General features: G+C 43.4%; 1 protein-coding gene across 1 annotated transcript in view; it reads left to right on the top strand.

Annotated features, from left to right (window-relative positions):
• DNER (delta/notch like EGF repeat containing) overlaps nucleotides 1-23,868 on the top strand; it is a 315,989-nt gene that overhangs the window by 179,032 nt on the left and 113,089 nt on the right. The gene's annotated exons all lie outside the window — the stretch shown is intronic.

The following is a 23,868-nucleotide window of genomic DNA, read 5'->3' on the forward strand; positions in this document are numbered from 1 at the left end:
ATTGTTTCTAATTACTTTTATATCTTTTTATTAGATCATCCGTCAAAATAAGAGCAAGTCTGTGATTCCCATACTACTCTCATTGGGTCATGGAGGTATTTCCTTGCAGATGGACTTTGGCTAGAGGTGATTTTACAATTCCAAGCTGACAGGTGGTTTGCCATAAAGCTCTACCTTGGTGCTCTTAGAGAGCACGCTGTCCTCAGAAAGTCTCTCTCTCTCCTTTTTTTTTTTTTTAAGATTTCTTTATTTATTTTAGAGAAAAATAGAGAGAGCACGCACATGTGCAAGCAGGGGGAGAGGAAGAAGGAGGTGGAGAAAGAGACAGAGAGAGAGAGTGAAGCAGATTCCCCACTGAGCATGGAGTCTGATGTGGGCTCGATCCATGACCCTGAGATCTTGACCTGAGCTGAAATCAAGAGTGGGATGCTAAACTGACTGAGCCATCCAGGCACCCCTGGGAAAGTCTTTTTGTATATTTACTGTAACACGGGAAGGAGCTCTGTTTTTTGAAAACTGCTTTTATTAACGAGGGTTGATTCTGATCTTTTCTTCTCCTTGCCCCCCCAAACATTTTTTAAAAATTAAATAAATAAAATAAAAAATAAAAAGTTGACTGTAGTCACTACTTCTCTTTGAATTTTGTCACCAAATTTGGCTGCTGTTTATTTGATGACTCCCTCATTATCCTAATGGTAAGTTTCAGGGCGCTTTGCTGGTGTGGACCTTAAGCCTTCTTAAGATCCACTTAGGATTCATGGACCCTGTCTTTCAAGAACAGGAGTTATGTATTAGGATTCTCCAGAGAAACAGAACCAAAGCATAACCTATCCTATCCTATATATTTTTGAATTAAGATTTAGTTTAAGGGATTGACTTACTATAATTCCATCATTGTGGAGTCTTGGTGTCGTCAACATCTGAGTGGGAGGCCAGTGAGCAGGAGATTCAGGAAAGAGCTTCAGCTCTCGTGCAAAAGGGTCTGCTGCTGATGTTGGGGAATGACGTCTGCAGGCCATCTGCTGCAGAGTTCTCTCTTGCTCAGGGGAGGTCAGCCTCTCATGCTACTTAAGCCTTCAACTGTTTGGGTGAGGCCCACCCTCGCTACAGGAGTAAGCTTCTTTCCTCAAAGTCCATGGATTTAAATGTAAATCTCATCCAAAAATACCCTCACAGAAGCATCCAGAATATTGTTTGACCAAATAGCTAGGCACCATGATTCAGCCGAATTGACACATTAAATTTATCATCATGAGATTCTATTTTTTCTCAGATTCACCATTGCCTCCTTTCTGCCGATTTGTGTTCCTTGCCCACAAAGGAATAGTTTTAAAATTTTAGTTTGCCTAAGATTTGCTTGAGGCCCTGACAAAAAGGGTCATATTCCAAGACCCTCACTCAGATTATGACATCCTTCATTGGCAGCCAGGTGATTTGGCGGAAGTAGATTGTAGACTATCATTCTGTAAGTAGAGTCTCAGGATCAGAGCTTACCATCTCCCTACTTTTGCTGCTTCTCTAAAGCAATATACAACATCTTTTTATTCAAGGACTTCATTGTTCATAATTTTAAGGTCATGTGGAATTAATAAAGAGAAATGCTGATAGGTGATATAATGTTTCCATACCTACTCAGCGTTCTCCTGTGTGTTAGCCCAGGTCTGTATTGATAAGGATCGGGCCTCCATCCTTAGAAGGTTCCTCAGGATTCTCTCTAGCTCTTGTCTTCGGAATCTATTATCCTGAGGCTGTTTGAGTTGGATACAGGTGCTACCTACTCAGACTTTGTTTTGAGAGAGAGGTAAGCTGGCTTTGTGTCTGAGAGCCATTCCCAAGCCCCTTTGGAGCCTGTGTCTTAATCTTAATTCTGTCTCTAGATGTGGGCCTGTCCACGGGAGAAGTAGGAACATGTCAGGTTCCTGAAAGTTCCCAACCTTCTGTTACCTCCCTCCCTACTCCTGGGAGTTGAAGGCTCAAGCTCTAGTAAGTCCTAGTATTTTCACAGCCGAGTTCTTCTGGTTAGGGTTGGTTTATTGGGAATAAGTCACTGACCTTAACTGGTCGCTTTGTCCCTGGTTTGATAACACCCTCTGTTCTTGTTCTAGAGCCCCTGTGGCCTGGGTAGGGGACACTACCCTTCCAGGAGCCAGTCTGCCTTATATCAACACCCTCCTTATTTTTTTTTCCTATTTCCAAAGATGTGCCTCTTTATTAGGGCTCCCAGCAAGTTCCCATTTCTGAAGTTTGCTTGTTTCCAATCTCATTCGCAGGGCAAAGGGATGAGTCTGCCCTGATCTGTGTGCGTGAACATCCTTTCCAGCTTGAACCGTGGCTCCCCTCACTAGCCAAGTGTCCCCCTGCTTCCTCCCTCAACTCCCTGTGGTTTTGCTCATGCTGTTCCCACCATCTGGAATGCTTAGCTACTACACCACCCTACTCCAGCCCTGTGCCTCCTGCCCGCCCACCTTCCTAACTTTATTCCAGGGTCAGCCCCAAACCTTCTTCCTTCGGAAAGCTGTCCATACCTCCTGCTACAAGCTCCCTCTCTCAAGCCTGGCAACATTTTAGTTTTCTAATGAGACGCCTGACCTTTGATTTCTGCTTATATTTCTTTATGTGTGTTACTATTTGCATGCACTGGCCTGCAGAGTTATTACCCGTCCTGTGCCTGGTCCCACGCCAGGCACTGGCAAGGACACACTTGGTCAGCTAAGATGCAGGGTGCTGGATGAATCGTGGATTCAAGCGTGGGGTGATGTGTGCCATGGGAGGGATCTGCAGATGCCTTTTGGAGGCTCAGAGAAATACCTTACTCAGAGATGGGATCATAGAGAGCTTCCCAGTGGAGTCTCAGATGGTGAGCTCTGTGCTTTTAGAGCCTGTTTGTTCCATCTGTATCATTGTAACAGCTCAGCAGGGGGCTTTCGGCATGGTGGTGGTGTGGGGGGGTGCTCCAAAACTGCCTATGAGTTGAATGAATAAAATAAATAAAAGAACAAGAATAGGGCAGAAAATCAAATCTCTGAGTTTCGAGTTACATATTATAATTTGAATTATATATTTGGTTACGGGAGCATGGGAAGGACATGGTGAATTTGGTTTCATAAACTAATGAGTTGGAAACTAGTCTCTGATCTAAAGCCTTCCCACAGATGGTGTGACCTAGAACATTGTAGTAACCCCACGGGAACATTTCAAGCCATGTTGCCAAGCCTTTTCTTCTCAATTCAAAAAGAAATCGGTTAGAATAATTTGAACCAGTGGCCCCTTTGATGCCATCCTCCTGTGGGTTGGAAACTGTCAGCAAACTCCTCTTCGGGTTAGGAAGAGCACTGTGCCAGGGGGCAGAAGAAGATGTCATATTCTTTGGCTCATCACGTCTCTGAGAGCTCGTTTTCCCACCACCGTCAGTGTAAGTGTAAAGGCCCTAATGAGGCTTTGCAAAAAGCCTGTGACCTGGCAGGTTTTTGAGAAAGAAATGAGGAGGGACATTGGGTAGACAAGGAAGCCCATCAAAGAATCAGAGGAAGGGCATTTGCTGTATGCTTCTCGGCATCAAAACAGCCGCTGGCAAGCAAGCCGTGGAGCTGCTCGCTGCTAGTTCTGTTCAGTGCGTGGCAGGGTCAGGTCCCCACAGGCTGCCAGCACTGTGGGGGGCGCTCCCCCGTAAGTAGGAAACAAACCACAGCAGGGGAGGGTCAGAGTGAAACAGTGGATGGAACCTACTGGAGGAAGCAGTGGTTAGTGGCCTTACGGAGAAAAGAGACACTTTGTTCTAAGAAATTGTTCTAAAGGAGGGAGGGCTTTTTCTTGACTGAATAAATAGCTTCAGAATAGTGCTCATTAAACATTTTTGAGTTGGAGAATAGATGCTTAGGACTTAATGCCAAAATGAACAGGCCTGAGATACATTTATTTGCTAATAAGGGATGGGCAATCTGTCCTGCAGATTTTCCTTGCAGAAACTGCCTTGTGGATCTCTGAGATGAAAGTACTTTTATGGATAATAAAAATAGAATCATAATTATTAGAAACATATTAAGCACAGAGATCATAATGTGAGTGCATCCCAGTTGTGTTTTCAGTGATCAAGGATAAGCCTGTCTAGAATTTCACTGACTCTTGTCTGAATTATAATTCTTGGCACTAATATAATTAAAAAGCCATTGCTGGGGCAGCTGGGTGGCTCAGTCAGTTAAGCATCTGACTTCGGCTCAGGTCATAATTTCAGGGCTGTGGAATCCAGGCCTGAGTGGGGTTCCCTGCTTCCTGCTCAGCTGGGGAGTCTGCTTCTCCCTCTCTCTGCTCTTCCCATGCTTGTGCTCTCTCTCTCAAATGAATGAATACAATCTTTAAAAAAATAAAAATTTAAAAATTTAAAAAGCCATTGCTGCCTCTCATGTTGTAAAACAGGATGATCATATCATTGCCTACACAAAAACAGGACAGCATATTTGAATCTATTTTAAATTATTTAGAGAAATAATTGTAAATTTATGTCCCAAAGGAAAGATGTCTTACCATGGTTCTGTTTGGTGTCAGCATTTTCCAGAAGGTTGAACTGTATCTCCTCCTGCTAGTAGACAGTTACAGAAGCCTTTTTGTTGGCATCCCAAATATATTGGGGTGAGGATTATATCCCTTGTGACATTTCCAGGGTCAAAGAATTGAAAGTAGAGGTGACTTTTTTTTTTTAAGATTTTATTTATTTATTTGAGAGAGAGTGAAAACACAAGAGCAGGAGAGGAGGAACAGAGGGAGAGGGAAGGGCAGACTCCCCACTGAGCAAGGACCCTGGGGTCATGACCTGAGCCAAAGGCAGACGCTTAACCGACTGAGCCACGTAGGCATCCCTGAAAGGTAATTTTATTTTTTTAAAAAATTTTATCTATTTATTTGATAGACAAAGATCACAAGTAGGCAGAGAGGGAGGCAGAGAGGTAGGGGGAAGCAGGCTCCCCGCTGAGCAGAGAGGCCGATGTGGGGACTCAATCCCAGGACCCTGAGATCATGACCTGAGCTGAAGGCAGAGGCTTAACCCAGTGAGCCACCCAGGTGCCTCCAATCCCTGAAAGGTAATTTGAAAGGACTCCCTACCTATTTTGTTTTAAACACCAGGAAATAGAGGTCTAAGAGAGCTTTAAGCTATTTGTCCACAGCCCAAGAACTAGATTGTGGTAAAGGCAAGACAAGAATGGAGGGAGATTTCTGCCCCTCTGTTGGGGGGCTCCTTCCGTGGGGCAGCACTGCTTCTAGTAGAACATTCACGGTGACAGTGAGCCTTACTGCTTGTGTAGTATCTTTGCTTAAGTGTTCACTGTTCACTGTAAGGAAAACCAGGCACTGTCAGGTCAAAAACTTTTCAAATGATTTGACCTTATGACTTTTGGGGGCAGCCCTTCTTCAGGCTTAACATACTCATAAATTCTGGGAGGATCTTGTTAAAATGTGGATCTGGACCCTGTGGGTCTGGGGGTGGCCCTGAGATGAGACACTGGGGATACTGCGCCATGCCATGGAGGCCAGACCCCAACAGCAGTCAGAGAGACCTAGAAGATTCGACAATTTCCACTTGGGGTTTGGGGTATACATTACATGCGGCGGTGGTGGGGGGAACTAAGCTCTCTGGGACTCTCTTCTTGTAGAGAAGACTTTGAGAAAATCAGAGTACAAGGGAGCCAAGGAAGGCAAGGAAAGAGAAAATCCCTTTTGTGGTGACTAACATAACACAATAATAAAAAAAATCCCTATAGGTGTGCCCTGCGACTCTTTACACATAGCCTGGCCACTGTTCTTTATTTTATTTTATTTTTGGTAAAGATTTTATTTATTGATTTGTCAGAGAGAAAGAGAGAGCACAAGCAGGGCGAGTGGCAGGCAGAGAGCCCGATGCAGGACTCAATCCCAGGACTCCGGGAGCATGACCTGAGCCCAAGGCAGGTACCTATCAACAGAGCCACCCAGGCGTCCCTGTTCTTTGTTTTAGTCAGTCTACCCGCCCCCCCCCCCCCCCCGCTTTTATTGAGATACACTTGACGTATAACATTGCATTAGTTTTAAGAGTACAAGGTAAAGGTTTGATAGAGGTGTATGTTGTGAGATGATCACCCTCCTAAGTTTAGTTACCATTCATCACGTCACTTAGTTACAATTTTTTTTTTCTGGTGGTGAGAATTTTTAAGATCTACATTCTTAGTCGCTTTTGAATACACGATACTGTATTAACTATAGGCATCACGCGGTATCTTAGATCCATAGGAATGATAAACTTCTGCTTGTACAATAATAAAAAGAAGGTTCTGGCTAGATTTTTATGCCCGCAAGAAGAAAATCCTCACTCTGGAATTTGGTGGGCATGCTTTCCTCTCCCTTTGATTGTTTTCTGCCCATGGTTTTCCGTTCTGCATGGCTGCTCCAAAGACAGCGTTGGTATAAATGCACTCATCTTCTGCCCTGAAGTCTGAGGAGATTAGGGCTTTGGTTTGATGCTGAGGTTTGCCCCGTTCCTTCTGTGACTTCCTCTTAGGTTTTAAGAATCAGTTCTGGGTTGGCGGCTTACCCGTCTGAGTTGTGGGAGTATTAGATGGGTTCGGAATGAAGGCCCGATGTTAGGGGGCAGGACAGTACAATGTCCCCAAACCAAACTGACATGCCAGTGGACCCTGGGTGTGTGACTGATGTCTTCGTGGCAGGCAAGAGCTGGGAGGGTGGTGTTCATGGTTTTAGTGGAGATCTCCTGGTTCCTTCTGTCCAAAAATAGCTCCCTGCTGGCTTTCCTGGTGCTTTCTCTTCAGCAGTTGGCCCCATTTTCTGCCTGCCAAAGAGTTACAGACTCACTGGAGGATTTGTCCCCTGGATGGGGTGTTTGTGGCTTTATTTACAGAACAGCGTGGCTTTACCTCACCCAGTGGTTTTTGACTTTTTGGTCTCGGGGCTCCCTTATAGTCATAGAGAATGCTGAGGACCCTAAAGAGCTTTTGTTTATTGGGTTATATCCTATTGGTATTTATCACATTAAATTTAAACTGAGGAACTTAATATTAGTAAATCAATCATTGCATGGTAACATAAATTAACACTTTTAAAATAAAAAGTTACTGTATTTTTCTTTTTTTTGAAGATTTTTTTTTGTATTTGTGGGAAAGAGGGAGGGAGCAAGCGAGTGAGCACAAGTGGGGGGAGGGTGGGGCAGAAGGAGAGGGAGAAGCAGACTCCCCGCTGAGCAGGGAGCCCCACACAGAGCTAGATCCCAGGATCCCAGCAATGTGACCTGAGCTGAAAGCAGAGGGTTAACTGACTGAGCCACCCAGGCACTCCAAAAAGTAACTACATTTTTCTTTTCTTTTCTTTTTTTCTGTAACTACATTTTTCAAAGCAGAAAGAATGTAGTGGGAAGAGAAGCACTGTTTTCATTTTAACAAATCTCCTTAATATCTGGCTTAAAGGAAGATGGCTGGATTTTCACACTTGCTTTTACATGCAATCTGTTGCAATGTGTTGTTTTGGTTGAAGTGTATGAAGAAAATTTAGCCTCAACAGATACTTAGTTGGAAAACAGAGGAGTGCTTTAATAGCCATTTCAGATAATTTTGGATATTTTTCTTGTAAATACTTTTACGTTTGATAAATGGCAAATTTTTTAAAGGTTAATTGAATGCAAGAATCTGACACCCTATCAATGAACTCTTGTTCTGTTAGATTTCCCTTGATATGTCTTACATTTTGGATCTTCTACCCATGAATGGTTTTTATAACTTCCCACGTTGGCCATTTGGAAAATACTGGAGTAATACAGAGCTCCCCAAAGCTGACACATTTCATTATACGTTAACAAAAAATCACATTGGTGGTTAATTTCACCACTAGTCTCACCAGGAAAGTCTTGAAGTCTTGTGAATAGGTCAAGTACATAATGGAAGATAGAAGTTTTCCAAAATTTGAATTTTTCCTGAGAAGTTCAAATTTTATCTCTGATAACAAAAACTATTGGTTGTTTTACTTGACATGATAGGGTGACTTCATTCATTTGAGAGAAAATACCTGCTGAATAGCCAAGTCTGAACAACTGTAGTTTGTCAGTCATTGTTTTAAGGAAAAAAGGTGTTCCATGAAAAGTGAGCTAGTGCACGACTCAAACAACTGTGCCCTGTGTTTACTTGAGGTCAGCCCCTGACCTTGGGGGTGCATTGGAAGTGCTTTATGCATAGCTCTGCTTTGTCACAGAGAACGTCAAAAAGATGTGTGCTCAAGGGTTTTGAGATTTCATAAAATTTTAATTTTTCACATCTTCATCAAGGACATTCTAAGTGAAATGGGCATTCCCCCCCACCCCCTGCAAATGCTTGATGACAGTGAAGAGGCTTTGATTGCTGCCTCGAAGTCTGTGCTTTGATTTGTGTGAAGGCAAGAACAGTTTTTCTCACCTTTGTCTTGCATCTTGAGTACGAATTCCAACAGAGTGTAAAAGACACATTACATTTTAATATTATTGAAAGATAGTTTTGGCCTCGTGGACACCCTGAAAGGGTCTCAGACCCCTCCTCCCAGAGCACGGGGAAGCCTCGTCCTGGTCCAGACTTGGCCTTGGACCTTTCTCTCTGGACTCTCTTTACTTTCTGTACCTTTAACCTATTTTTCTGACCCCCTCCAGGTTAGTTTTGAAAGGTCAGCTTTTCTGTTCCTGACCTTGAAAACCACTTTGCAATTATTGTCTTTTCTTTGGGGTTATTCTCTGAATAGCTTCTTTGTAACAGCTCTAGGTCACTATGCCGAAGTCCAATTTGACGAGTCCTAGTTTTTGTCTGTCTCTTGACCCTCAGTGACCCCCAGGTTCTCAGATCATTTCCACCCACACTCACGCCAACCTTCAGATCAACTGCCCACTGCCCGCAGGGGTCTCCAAGGCAGACTCCCTTTCCTTGCCCCTTTGTCCATTCTTCCTTCCTTGCCAGGCTCTGCAAAGAGCTAGATTAAAAACAAACAGAGCATTTCCTAAAATCCTTTTAAAAAGATAAAATGAAAGCAGGCCAGTGACAATCATAGAAATCTGAAGTGCTTAAAACCAACCTTTCTGTGAAACATCATTGCAAGCTCTTTAGGTAATAAACAATTACAAGAACATGGAGCAGAAATCATGGCTTTTCAGAAAATCAGACGGCTTTCCTGGGAGAAGAGGCAAGATTTTACTCTAGGATCTTGCTGTAGGGAGGATAGTGGTGGTGTATGTGTGCAGGGTAGGGCAGGGGGCGGGGGCTGTTACAGGCAGCAAGGGAGAGCTTGGATAAGCAGTATGCCTTGCCTTTTTGGCAAACTTGGCACGGAAGGGAGGGAGAGAGCGGGTCGGTGCTCCAAGTGGGGAAACAAGTCAAAGGGAGGAGTTTTTGAAAACTTCTAGAGCGTTAACAAGGCCAGTGCTAGGAAGCTGGCAGATGAGGCAGGGCAGTAGGTGGGGCGTAATTAATGTACGAAGATCCTGGAGGAGTCAGAATCAGGAGAGATCCAAGAGGGCTTCAGAGCAGGGGAGGAAATCTTCCTTCTCTGAGGCAAGTGATGTCAGGCACAGGGGGTGATGGGACTTTTAAAGCAATTTTTTTAAAAAATTGAGATGAAATTCACAAGATACAGAAGTAACCATTGCAAGGTCAACAATTCAGGGGTGTTTAGTCCACTTACAGTCATGTGGAATTGGCACTTGCGAAAGGTGGAATGATGTGGTCGCCAATGTCCAGGGGCTTTAAGATGGAGCCAGGAGACCATTAAGGAGGTGGGCCATGTGTGCTTTCTCACCAGTGGAGGCAGGAGCTTTCAAGCTGGGCCACACTGTGAAACTTCCAGGGACCCAGTCCGAACACTTGCACCCTCCCACAGTAAGAGATTTTGCTCAGTGGTTGCCTTAGAGACCACTTACACTCTGTTTAGATGAGTTTTCTGCCAACATCAATCAAAATTTTTTTATAAACAACACAGATGGGCATTCCCTTTTGTCTTTAAAAACCCTTGACTTTTGGGGTGCCTGGGTGGCTTAGTGGGTTAAAGCCTCTGCCTTCGGCTCAGGTCATGATCTCAGGATCCTGGGATCGAGCCCCGCATCAGGCTCTCTGCTCAGCAGGGAGCCTGCTTCCCCCTCTCTCTCTGCTGCTTCTCTGCCTACTTGTGATTCGTCTGTCTCTCTCAAATAAATAAATAAATAAAATATTTAAACAACAACAAACGCTTGATTTTTATTCCCATGGAGTGGGGAGAGGGCTGTACAGTTTGGATCGCTACCAAAAACCTGTACTGCCCAAACTGCAATTCTGAGACCCCCCCCCCCCCCCCCCATAAATGCTTTTGTTCTATTTTAGCTCTGCCTCTTTTCTCAGTTGGCACACATTTATCTAGTTTCAGGACATTTCATTCCTCCTGAAGGAGATTGTCCTGGTGCGGCCGTCACTCCCTGCTCCTGCCCCCAGCCCCTGGTGACAACCGGTCTGCATTCTATCTCTAGAGATTTACCTCCTCTTGATATTTCATACAAATGCAGTCCTACAGTCTGTGACCTTTGGGGGTAGGCTTCTTTCTCTCCACACAGCATCTTCCAGGTCAGCTGTGTTGTTCCCAGGGTCCATAATTCCTTCCTTTCATGGTTGGATAATATTCCATCATATGGCCATGCCCCAGTTTGTTGACATGTTTACTGTTGAGGGACATTCAGTTTATTCTCCATTTTTGGCTGTTGTGCTATTGCAGCCAAGAACACACAATCATGAGTATTTGAGTCTCTTTTTTCAGTTCTTCTGAGTGTATACCTAAGGAATGGAGTCTCTGGGTCATATGGGAATTCTGTCCGGGACAGAATCGGGCCTGGGATACCTGGTCAGTCTGAGGGTGGTCTTTGCCAGCCTGGTCTATTTCTAGGGAATGTAGAGTAAAGAGGTTGGTCTTTACCTGAAGAGATGGTCCCCTGATACTGCCTTGACTGGCAGTTGGCCAGAAAGCTACCACCTCCATGACCAAGGGACAGGACAGGTGTCACCCCAACACTGTCAGACCGTATTGAGCCATCATGTGGGTTTCTTCCTGCAGACTGCCTTTTCTTTGTCTAAGAGTAACCCCAAGAAAACTGGCCCAAACTCGCATGTCTGTTACTCATCAGCATCAGTGAACTCATTCTATACTCAACTTTCACATAACGGACATTGGAGACTAAGATCAGCATTTGACTGAGCCACCAACATTACTCTTTCCCAAGTTTACAGTGGAGGAGAATTTCTAGTTTAATAACTCTGAAGTTAAACAGAGTATTTCCAAGTCAATCAGGAGCAGAAGAGCTGGCTTCAGAGGGGGAGGAGAAAGCTCTCCCTGGCACTGGGCAGGTGCTCAGTAACGGATATGTGGAAGGAGGCTACCACAGGCCCCCAGGGGCTATCGCAGTGAAGGCAAGGATTCCAACTCTATATGACTATACTTGGTTTCCACGTGATTCTGGGCAGAAAGTTCAAGCCGTGTTTTAAACTTAGAGGTGATTCTATGATATATGCAGGGAGATCTCATTTAGGGCTTAAGTGTGGACGGAAGGGCACAGAGCATGCTGGTGTGACAGGCTTCCAGGAGTGTGCAGAGGCCCTGGCAAATGTAGAACGTTCCAGATTTTTCCGGAATAGAAAGGTCATTAATTATGTAGGACACCAGAACTGCCGTTTATACATCTTGTTTTTGCAGTCACGACATTTTGGCAGGAAACATTGGGAAAAAGAAGCACATGAACACAGCAAATGCTGGTAGCAGCTGACAGAGTACCGTTTATACATTCCATATATAATGACCCATGAGTGTTGAGCTCTATAGCTATAGAAAAACATAAAAATTTTTGCTTTTTCTCTCTTCATTATAATTCAATAACTGCTTTCTTTCCTAACTCCACTAGGATGATTTTGGGTTTTCTTTCCTACTAGTCTTTTTTTTTCTTAAATTTTTAATTTCTTTTACATGTTTTCATCACATTTTGCCTATGTCCTTTTTATTTGTCATTATCTGGTTTTGGTTTAATTTGGTATATATGTAAGAGCTGGTGAGAAAAGCATCATAGGTAATCACCCTCAAATGGTGTCAGTGACAGAGAATTGAACAAAGTCATATAAATCGAGCAAATTGCTACAAGGGACATTAAAGTTAGTGGAAACTGTAATATGGAAAGAATGAGCTCTGTGTCATGAAAACACCAGTCGAAGTGATGAGGCAGCCACCTGCGAAGGAAGTTTGTAGGGGTCTGGGACAGAAAGAGAGCCTTCAGCGAGGTGAGTGGCAAAGGTAGTAGTTGACTTGAACTTGGATTAACTGACGGGCAATGCTGTCCCACCAGCCAAGGTCACAGACTGTGGGAACTCATCCTGGAATCCAATCATTGCTCTCCAAGCTTGAATTATTTTCATTGATTTTTCTTTCTTTCTTTCTTTCTTTTTTTTTTTTTTTTTAAAGATTTTATTTATTTATTTGACAGACAGAGATCACAAGTAGGCAGAGAGAGAGAGAGGAGGAAGCAGGCTCCCCGCTGAGCAGAGAGCCCACTGCGGGCCTCCATCTCATGACGAGATCATGACCTAAGCCGAAGGCAGAGGCTTTAACCCACTGAGCCACCCAGGCGCCCCTTCATTGATTTTTCAACCCAAGCTTGCTGCTCTATTTTGGAGGATTTCTTTACACGTGCAAGATTTGGGGGATTAAAAAGAAGTACTATATGTTGTGATATGTAAAATCAGAAACAGCTGCCAGATTTAAAGGAGTTTTGCCTGTAGGGCTCTTTCAGGTTGCTAAAATAAATACAAGTGGAAGAAGTATGGGCTTCTGTATTTAGATGAGTTATAATATTATACTTCCATTTTTACCAAAAGAACAATTCATTTTACCATTTAATCAAATATACCCCATTAAAGGCAGCTTCGTTGAAATTCACAGGGTAGACCATCAGTTGCTTTGCTGTATCCTATTAGAAAGGATCTTCCACTGACCTTAGCCCTGTGATGCGGGCATTTTTTTCACCCAAATTACTGGATGCGGATATAAAGACTCTCAGGAATTAACTTAAATGATTTCAGTAAGGGCTGAAATTTCAACATTTTATAGGACTTCCAAAGGCACTAACATTTAGCTTCATTTTGATCAGTAGGAATCATATGATGGCATCATTTTTGTCATCTAGCTGGAGACAGAGTTCAAGGCGACAGCAGATACTCATGTGTTTGAGGAGAGCTCTCCCTGAACTTGGCACAGACAAGGTCAGTGTGGACTTCCACATTGGTATAGACCATGCTGAGGCTTCATGGCCCTGTGGCAGCCAGTGGACACGTCAGCAGATCAGAGGTCAAGGTCTGACTCTGGCACTTACTGATACTGAGTTGCTTAATTCCCCAGAGCTTTATAATCACAGTGATGTACAACCAGCATCTGTGAAAGCTTGGGGTTTTTACAGGGAGCCAAGAGGAGGAGATGGGCCTTATCCCAACGATGGGAATGGTGACAGGGTCCATGTCACAGAGTCGAGGCACCTGCAAGACCAGGGCTTATCTGGGACACATCCCAGTGGACTCTGACATGAGATCATTTATGTGAAAGTGTTTTGTAAAGTCCTTTACAGATGAAAGATGGCACCCAACCAAAAAAATGGTGCTTGTTACCTCCATCACCGGCCTCCTTCCTGTGACCCTTGTTGCGCTCGGTGCTCTCCGATCCACTCATCCTTGGAAGTTTCTGCCTCCACTCGTCCTCTTTTGAACTACCCAGGAACACTTCTGGCTTGCACAACTGACTTTGACTGACTGTAGTGGAAATCGTTTGGGGCCAGACTCATGTTTAATTTCCTTCTCAGAGTCCCAATTTTAAAGGATAATTGTTAGGAGAAAGTTGATGCTAAAATTTCTGAATCCAAGTTACTAGCATGTGCTCTGTACACTAGCATTTGGGAGCGGGATTTGTTTTGTTTTTAAGACATGTGCTATGACAAGAGTGCTGTTGGCCACAAATAAGTAGATGACGGGTTGACTGCCTTATTTCTTACCTGTCGTTTTGAAGTGCGGCTTAGTTACGTGAATTTTTAATTTTGCAGTTAAAAAAATAAAACTGTTGATAAATATCACTTTTAGCCCAAAATACTCATGAATATGTAATTGTTCCCCAAAGAGAGTCTTGTTTAAAGAATCTTCTAAAAAATACAAAAAGCCATGGTTATCTGCCAGCGATAGTGAAAGAGGTACATTTATTTTGAAATTTTTATTATGAAGGGCTTTACTTCTGAACAGAAGATTCTTGATTTTTTTTTTTTTCTAAAATGCTTTTAAAAAAATAAAAGTAACTTGACATTGGTTCAGTGTAGTTGCCCCTGAGTGGGCTAGGGGCGAGGAGGGGCGGGTTGCTCCTCTGGTGTAAGATTCAAGGATGTCTAGGGAGGTCCTTTCATCCCCAATTTTCTTGACACACCAGGCTGGAGGGATGCCTGGAAACCTGTTATTTGAGCTTAATTCCTGTGTAATAAAGGCCTGATTTCCTATTTAAATGCAAATGTCCCAAAAATGGTATCACACTAAGGTTTTCTCTGTCATTAAAACTGGAGTAGCTTACTTTTGTAAGGGGTTGGTTTTAGTAGGAGAAAGAACAGTAGATAATTCTAGGTGTTGGATATGAGAATAAGGAGCTGGGTTCGGGGAGGTGAGATTTGTTAGCAAATCTGAGCCCTGTGTTTGGCTTTCATTTTTCCCCAGTTTTAGATATAGGGGAGGCTGGCGTCATTTGAGCCAGTCGTCTGAGACAGATGTAATGCCAAACACTCTAAACTACTTTTATTCTGGGGGAGCCTGAGAAAGTCTAGAAACACTCATCTGATGACATAAATGACTTGGAGCCCTAGTCCATAGCAAAAGCCCATTTATGCGTTACTCAGAAAAGAGAGGAATTTGGGCCAGCTAATGGGTTTTTTTTCCCCTTTCCAACATGACTATCTAAAAATTATAATTAGGAAACATTATTTGAGGTTGATTCCCATACTGAGGACTGCCGTGGATGGCAGCCACATGGTAAGGTATATTGGCCTTTGTCAGAGACTATGAGCATGAAAGAGGAAGACAGCTTGAAGCTTTTCTTTTTTTTTAAAGATTTTATTTATTTTATTTATTTATTAGAGAGAGAGAGAGAGAGATCACAAGCAGGAGGGAAGGGTATAGGGAGAAGCAGACTCCCCGCTGAGCAGGAAGCCCGATGCAGGGCTCGATCCCTGAAGCCTAGGGGCTGAAGGCAAACACTTAACTGACTGAGCCACCCAGATGCCCAAGAACTTAATGTTTTTGTACAACACTTACATGGATCTATGTTTAACCCAAGGACTTCCACACCCCACAGTCTTCTGACATGAGATTTCATCACCCCATCCAACGACAGACATACTGAGGCTCAGGGGAATTAAGTATGTATTTTCTTTTTTTTCTGAAGACCCTAAATCCAGTATCCTATTCTAAGAGTCATACGTGCAATGGAAAAGAAACTATCAGCATCAAAAAAGGTTAAAATATAATACATGGACCAAGAAATTTTGAAAGGGAGACATGAGCAGTGTTCATGTTCCTATAGTCAAAATCTGTGTGCAGACTTTTCTTTCTTACTTGGACCTGGAGGATTAAAGTAGTCCATGGAAGAGATCATTTCATGTGAATATTATAGATTTATAAAAATAGTCTGAAAGCAAGCAAGATTTGTCATGCCTATGAACTAAAGTAATTCTTTTGGCACTGTGAGTTAGATATTTTGATGAGCTTTTCCTGGAAATTATTAAAATGATTTTTTTCTAATTATCTTGGGGAATGCATTTATTAGATATAACCTGCCTTTTGTTCAGGATTAAAATGATGAAAGCAGCCAATGTTTAATGAAATAAGATTTAATTAAAATGAATGATAGGGCCTTCCCACCTTTGTGGTTTTATTTCAGTTTGTGTCCATGTCCATTCAATAAAGTAAGAAATGCATTCGTTAGATCAGGAACTCGGAATAAAATCTTTGACAATAACATGAAGAAATAGGTTTTTTTTTTCCCCTTCTCCAAATACTGAGGAAATGTTTTTGTCAAATTCTATGGTGTCAGGGATTATATAATCAAGGCAAAACTTTAGGAGTTTAGTTTAGGACAATTACTCTTACTTTACGAGTGATATATTCTTTTTTTTTTTTTTTTTAAAGATTTTTATTTATTTATTTGACAGAGAGAGATCACAAGTAGGCAGAGAGGCAGGCAGAGAGAGAGGAGGAAGCAGGCTCTCCCCGGAGCAGAGAGCCCGATGCGGGACTCGATCCCAGAACCCTGAGATCATGACCTGAGCCGAAGGCAGCAGCTTAACCCACTGAGCCACCCAGGCGCCCGGAAACCAAGGGGCTGAAACATTGCTCTTGCTTCCTTACAGAAGGCTGAACTGGTCCCTTCCACGAGCTCTTCTGTGTTTTGCTATTTGTGCCCACCTCTCTCTTGGACTGGATTTGAGCCTATCCACAAAAGTACATAAACTATAAAACAACCTAGAGAGGAGGAAGACAGATGGGAAGCGGAGGCAAAGAAGAATTATAGGTCCGATGGGAAAATAAAGCCAGCTTAGTTGTACATGTACAGAGGAAGACCCTTAGACTGGTAAAGGTTGGAACTGGGGCGCACATGCTTCGGTGTGGTGTGGCTGTGGATGTAATTGACCACCCATGTAAGGAGTCTGAAGGGCATGAGGAGAAACAGGGAAAACAGGGAAGGGGAAGGAGAGAAGAAAGGAGACCGCAGACCCAAGGGTTTCCGCTAGGACACCTGTCATTTAGGTGGACATCACACAGTTGGACTGCCTCCCCATCTCTGAATTTTGGGTGTCAAATGGGGACAAAGGTCTTGAGCCCTTGAGATCCTAAAAGGACAAAAGATGCCACTCAGGACTGACCTAAGAAGAGACCCAGAGCAATCGGAGTGTTTGAAACAGTCAGGGCAGGGAGCTGGGGCTTCTCTCTGAGGGAGCAGGTACTGTACCTTTAACATGGGCCTGGTGCAGGCAGCTCCTGTGTGGTCTCCCCATGTATTCGAGCGCTGTGGTTTACTTTCAGTGTCGTTTCTTTCAATAGGTCCTAGAATCAGATTTCCTGGGCTCAGATTTTCATTCTTCGATTATTAGCCAGCAGACCTTGGTCAATTGACTCAGCCTCTCCTTGCCTCAGTTCGCCCAAATACAGTACTGGGATAACAACTGCAGAGAGGATAATTGCATTTTTCAAAGCCCTTCTAATAGCACCTATTGAGTGTTCAAGAGAGGTATTCGGTAAAGGTGATAGTGATGATGACAGTGACACAGATCTATTTCTCTAACTAGCTTGTCAATTCCCGGAACACATGAACTATGCCTTCAATGTCTCTGTACGTGCAGTGCCAGCCTCTCCAGAGGGCTGTTGTTCAATGCGTGTTGTGTATACTGTAGGATAATGACTTCTGTATGCAAGCATCAAATATTTGTGAAGGACTGAGGTGGCATTTGAGGAAGATGGCTCTGAAAATAGTTGGAGGAATAAGCCAGAGAGAGTGCATGTCCGTGCTGGGCTGAATTGGCAAAACTCACATGTTGAAGTACTCACCCCAGTGGCTGAGAATGGGACTGTAGTGGTAGATTAGACCTTTATTTATTATTATTTTTTAAAGATTTTATTTATTTGACAGAGAGATCACAAGGAGGCAGAGAGGTAGGCAGAGAGAGAAGGGGAAGCAGGCTCCCTCCTGAGCAGAGAGCCTGATGTGGGGCTCGATCCCAGGACCCTGAAGTCATGACCTGAGCTGAAGGCAGCGGCTTAACCCACTGAGCCACCCAGGCGCCCCAAGATTAGACCTTTAAAAAGACAGTCAAGGGGGGCCTGGGTGGCTCAGTCGGTTAAGTGACCAACTCTTGATTTCAGCTCAGGTCATGATCTCAAGGTCATGAGATCAAGCCCCACGTCGGGCTCTGTGGCCAGTGCAGAGTCTGCTTGAGATTATCTCCCTCTCTTTGCCCCTTCCCCCTGCTTATGCCCTCTCTAAGTCAATCAATCAGTCAATCAATCAAATTAAAAAAAGAGACAATCAAGGTGAGACAAGGTCGTATGGGTCATATAAGTTGGGTCCTCATTATGGTGATTGGCGCCCTTACAAGAAGAAGAGACTATGACAAAGACATTCACAAAGGAAAAGGTTTGTGGAGACACAGGGCAGCAATAGCCATCTATGAGCCAGGGAGAGAAGCTTCCAAAGAAACCAGCCCTGCTGACACCTGAGTTTTGATTTTCCCGGTTTTCTGAAATGTGAGATAGTAGATTTCTGTTTGAGCTGCCCATTTGTGGTCCTGCATTATGGCAACTCAGCACATGGATGTGGTGAGAGTAAGAAGGAAACCCATGAGGCAGATGTTAGCACCCCAGGGAGACATGCGGTCACTTGCAGATGGGGAAGGATAATGGGGATTTATGGCTTCCATGGGACTGAAACCGAGATGTATCAGATCGAAGATTGTGAGAAGACTGGAAGCCAGCCTCCTTCAAGTTCTCACTCAGTGCATACATGCATCCATCGCCCCCCCTTCTCAGGATGGTGTTTGAACCACACCCCTCGTACTTTGTGTTTGAACCACACCCCTCATACTTCGTAACTCAATTCCTTGCATTTTCCAGTATCTTAAATTGTAAGAGATATCTTTGCAAGGAGACAAAATCCACTTCTCACTGCTTCTGGCCAGCTGTGTGACCTGGAACAAGCTACTTAAACTACTGTTTATGAAACAGAAAAATCATTCTGATCTTGCAAGACTGTTGAGAGGATTAAGTGATCTTCAGCATGGTGCTTGGCTTATGCTGGGCCTTTCTTCAATAAACGGTGGTTGGGTACCCTGCCCTGTCTCCGTCGGATTCCCATCTTTAGAAGAAGTTTCCACTCATCGTCTTTGCTTTACACTTAAAAATGTAACTGAAGGGCACCTGGTGGCTCAGTTGGTTAAGCGTCTGCCTTCAGCTCAGGTCATGATCCCGGGCTCCTGGGATTAAGCGTCCCCGCATTGGGCTTCCTGCTTAGCAGGGAGCCTGTTTCTCTTCTCCCCACTCACGCTCTCTCTCTCTGTCAAATAAATAAATAAAATCTTTTTAAAAAAAGTAACTCAAAGTAGGTTTTCCATCTGAGGTGACTTGAGGAAAATGGTAGGAAAGATCCTTATTCTTCAATGAATTCTTCTCATCAATAATTTATACATCAAAGTGTCTATTTTGTTAAAGCTTTTTCTTTACCATTTTCTTTTCATGTAGCAAAGGAAAGAACTAAAAGACTAAATGGAATTTTAAAATAAGAAATTAAAATGGCATGTCATTTACTTGTAGAATGGGGCTGGTTTTTTTAATAGGGAAATTCAATAAAAGATGAATTTTCAGTGACTTTTTTTTTTTAAGTCAAACTTTACTTTTGCTAATGGATTAGTACTTTTCATCAAATATATACACAGATACTGGTGAACTGAAGATCCAGGCTGATTATGTGGAAATCTTGGGCCTAATTATGGCAGTGCTCAGCCTGTTGAGAACAGAGAAGTTGCCAGGATATGGTTAGAAACCGCTTTTGAATGTCTCCATTCTGCCAATCCATACATCCACTTTGAGACGGAAAGCCTTTTACAAAATTTCCTGAAGGACATTTACTTTCTTCTCCCTTGAGTAATAAAGTAAACTTTGCTGTCCTTTGGAAGGAAAGAGCAGGGCTCATTTATTATTGTTCCTATTTTTCAGAATTTAACATTTAAGCCAAAGAAATGAATTCTAGGAATTTTTGAATGTCAAGTTTTGAATTTCATATTTAGATGATCTCCATGTTTTCTAAGCTTACTTTTTTTTTTTTTTTCTAATAAGCAGTTATGTTTGCAATTAATGAATCCACATAGAAGAGGGGTAGTGTGTTTAAGGTTAATGGGAAATAAGATAACATAAGCAATGTGAGCATGTTGTTTAAATTCCATGTGTAGTAAATGAATAGTAAGACCTAGCAGACAGACAAGAATTTTAAAAATGTAAATCAGTGAGTTTTCCTTTGAGGTAGTTTACAATGTCCCCAGCAGGGGGCAACACTTTGTCTCTCTGGTTGGGCTCCAGGGATCTCTGTATGGCCTGGACTTAGGAAAAGGCATGTGTAGGGATTTTCACATCGTAATAGGAATTCTCAGATAGTGTCTTAAATTTTATATCCAAATAATCCTTTCTGTCTTTTGAAATACAAAATCTGGGTTTTTTAGTAAAATACAAAATCTGCCTAAAAGACTGTGCTAGTTCTGACCCATTAGTTATAACTCACCTATGCTGAGTCATATGAAAATGTATTCTGTGATGACTGCTTTTTATCTAGGTTTTAGTATCTATCAGTGTTAGAGGGCTTTTGTTCCGTTAATGTCCCCGGTTCTTGGTCATGTTGTTTCAAAGAATGAGGAGTAGATAAGACGGAGAGTGGGGGGCAACAAGCCAATTTTATTGAGCAAGAGTGTAAAGCTCCGGGAGAGCAAGGGGTCCCCGAGAGGGTTGCCACCAGAGTTTCTAACTTTAGGGGTTTTTATGAGCTTTTTTTGCGGAACTACCTTCAGCAATCAGGGCGTGCTCAAGTCGTGCCAGTCAGGGCTTCGGTCACATATCTATCTGCCGATTAGGTTAATGTCCTGTGCTGAAGGTCTTTTTTGGTTGACAGCTGCGTGCCTGGGTTTAACTTAGGTCTTAACTGCCCCTTGCCCATGATATTGACAAATGCTTTGTGGTTAATTGTCTTATTTCAGGACGTTTTGCAGAAGTCATTTCTGCAAAGGCCACACAGCAGAATGTCATTGTGGTTCTGTCTAATCTGCAAAACAGAATGTCAGTGCTCTTTGATCTTAACTGTCCTGACTCCATATTTTCTCAGTGCGGACCCTGGCCCTGACTACCTACCTGTCCAACTAGCTCCTAACATCAGTTATGTGATTTCAGACCCAAATGACCACCCAGCCAGGTTCCCAGGAGCTGGAATAATAGATCCTTGGCTGAGGTCCTTGCCAGGATGAGGCTCCTGCGGCCTCCATCTGCACAGATCCAGGGTCAGTACATCTTGGGGTGATGGGATAGCTCAGGCTGGAATCTGAGTGATCCTGCATTGTTACATGATACAATGGGGACTCACGGCCTTCTTTCCCTAAAATCTGCTTAAGCTCTGAGCATAAGGGTCTGCAGAAGGCCCCTACTTGGGGAATTGTCTTCATGAACAGTTGCACTTGGAGCTCTCCCATTAAAAGAGCAGGAAGAGGACAGAGCGTTCTATTACTAGGAAGCAGACTCCACGTCTTGATCCTGTACCTAGAGAATTCATCTAGAGGAGTCTGAATATCTACCTACAGGCTCTGCCAAGCAGGAATTGCTTTCCTTGCTAAGGCCTGGGTTGGGTGTGCCCTGCCTGTGGCCTCTGCCTCCTGGGGAAACAGAGCAGCCAAGCCTTCCCTAGCCCAGAAATGGCTAAGCTTCAAGAAGACTCTGCTGTTTGGAGGCAACGGTGTTGACTTACCTGATTCTTGTTGCCCACCGGAGAAAGCAAATAGACCTCTGGGGCAAGCAGAACTTTTCCTGACATTTGGAGATGAAAGAAGTTTCTGGACTAGGACTTAACATCGAGGGAGGCTCCGTGACATGCACACAAGGTTCTCTCCAATATCCCTGCCATAAAGGCAGGAGCAGACTCCACAGGGAGGAGCTGGACACAGAATGCAGAGTGTGATTCTCATTTTCTGAAGTTTTATCTTTCCTTTCTTGGGACTTAGCCAGACCCTTAAAATAAAAACAATGTACTTCCTTATTGTGGAAAATCTCAAGCTTATCCCAAAGTGAGAATAATTTGGCAAGCGTTCATGTCTGTGTCACCTATCTCCAACAATGACCCGTTCATTGGCTAGAGTTTGGACCTTGCCGATGTTCATACGTTAAACTACAATTAGCCCAGATGTTGTTTGGAAGCGGGCTGGCCCCTGGCAGAAATGGAAATTGGCCCGGGAGGTCCTTTAGCCAGGAGTGGCTCAGAAAATCTCCTTTCCCTTCTCAAAGGTTGAGGGGTCCATTACTCACCTTCTGGCTTGGAAATTACCCTCCACATTCTATTCCAATATCCCCTTGTGTAAGAATGTGTGGACAAAGAATCTGTAAGTGACTGTGGTGCTGTCTCAGCGAAACACGAGATCCTCAGAGATAGACAAGGACGTGCGGGAAGAGGACCCCTTACCTGCGCAGGACTCTTCTTGAAGATGATTTCAAACAGCCCCTGATGAAGTCAGCTTAATTCAGTGAACAGTTGAGCATCTATTATGTATGTGTAACTTAAGTCCCAGATGTCAAGGACCCCCAAGTCCTAGGGGAAAATTGTCTAATCAAAGTTTTCGAGTCTGCCCAGGAGTCATTAGGCACTTTACGTATAAGAGATATGTTCATCCTTCAGGAAGGATATTTTTATTCAATTTTGAAACCTTACTTGAACACCTTTGGTATTCTTTTTTTTTTTTTTTAAGATTTTATTTATTTATTTGACAGAGAGAGATCACAAGTAGGCAGAGAGAGAGGAAGGGAAGCAGGCTCCCCGCTGAGCAGAGAGCCCGATGCGGGACTCTATCCCAGGACCCTGAGATCATGACCTGAGCCAAAGGCAGCGGCTTAACCCACTGAGCCACCCAGGCGCCCACCTTTGGTATTATTCTTAAGACTAAAAGAAATTAGAATCAGTGAACCAAAAGGATAGTCAGCGATGCCGACAAGGAAGGCAGGCAGACAGCAAGAGAGGAAGTAGACAAACGATGCAATCTGGAGCCAGAACCAAAATACCACAGTTATTGGAGTTATTTTAAAGTTGGGGTGAAGGGCGCCCCATGTGCATCTCTGGTACACAGACCAACGTGGTGATGAGAGGACAATATTCAGCTACGCATGGGAAAGGCTTGAAATCGATGATACACATTTAAGCCTTGACCTTACACTCACCGGCTGGGACACCTTCCAAAATGTATCTGACCTCCCTGTGGAGACTATTCTCAATTCCTAAAATGGATGTGATAATAGCCACCTGACAGAGGTGGTAAAGATTAAGGAGATAATTCAATGTCAGCAAGCTCTATAAACAATGAGATTCCGTGTCCAGTCAGCTGGGGTTTTGTGGTCATACCGATGTCACAGGGACGCCAACAAGAGATAAGTGTATTTTCTGGATACTTTGTTTAAGGGATAGAGTAAGATAGAATGGATGAATTCTGACCCTGAGAGAGAGAAATAAAACTCCTCAGAAAACTCGTCTCTGTGGGATGATTTGTTCGTGACGAATAGGCTTTACTGAGAAGTGACGGGTGCAGAGAATGAAACGGAAAAAGTGAGATGGGCCAGATCGTCAAGGGCCTTGTGTGCCATGCTGGGGAATTTGGACTTTCTTATCACACATTTGACTCCATATTTCATGAGGTTCTTGGAGTATTAAAAAATACAAAAACATAAGAGAAGATGTAAATTAGAACGTAACCTCCAAGTTAGAAAGAGGACAAAGCCATAGAGGTCACAGAGCTCAAGGTAGCTGTTCAAGTCGAACTTCTGGTTGACTCTGAACATGCTGTGACCAAATCAAAAAGGAGGAAAAAAATGGGCAGTCACATGATCTGCATTGTTCCTGAGGACAAAACATCAGCTCTTATGACAAGCAAAACTTTTACTGGCACTTAACTGAGCGAATTTCTTGGGGAAGACTTTATAAAGGAGGCCCAAAATGATGTGTGGTGAAGAACGTTCTCGCCATCATCCTCACTGTAAACACAGTAGGAGGCTTAATGGGCTTGTTTCTTATAGG

This window comes from Mustela lutreola, chromosome 3, assembly GCF_030435805.1.
Source record: "Mustela lutreola isolate mMusLut2 chromosome 3, mMusLut2.pri, whole genome shotgun sequence".
In the NCBI taxonomy this organism is placed as follows: Eukaryota; Metazoa; Chordata; class Mammalia; order Carnivora; family Mustelidae; genus Mustela; species Mustela lutreola.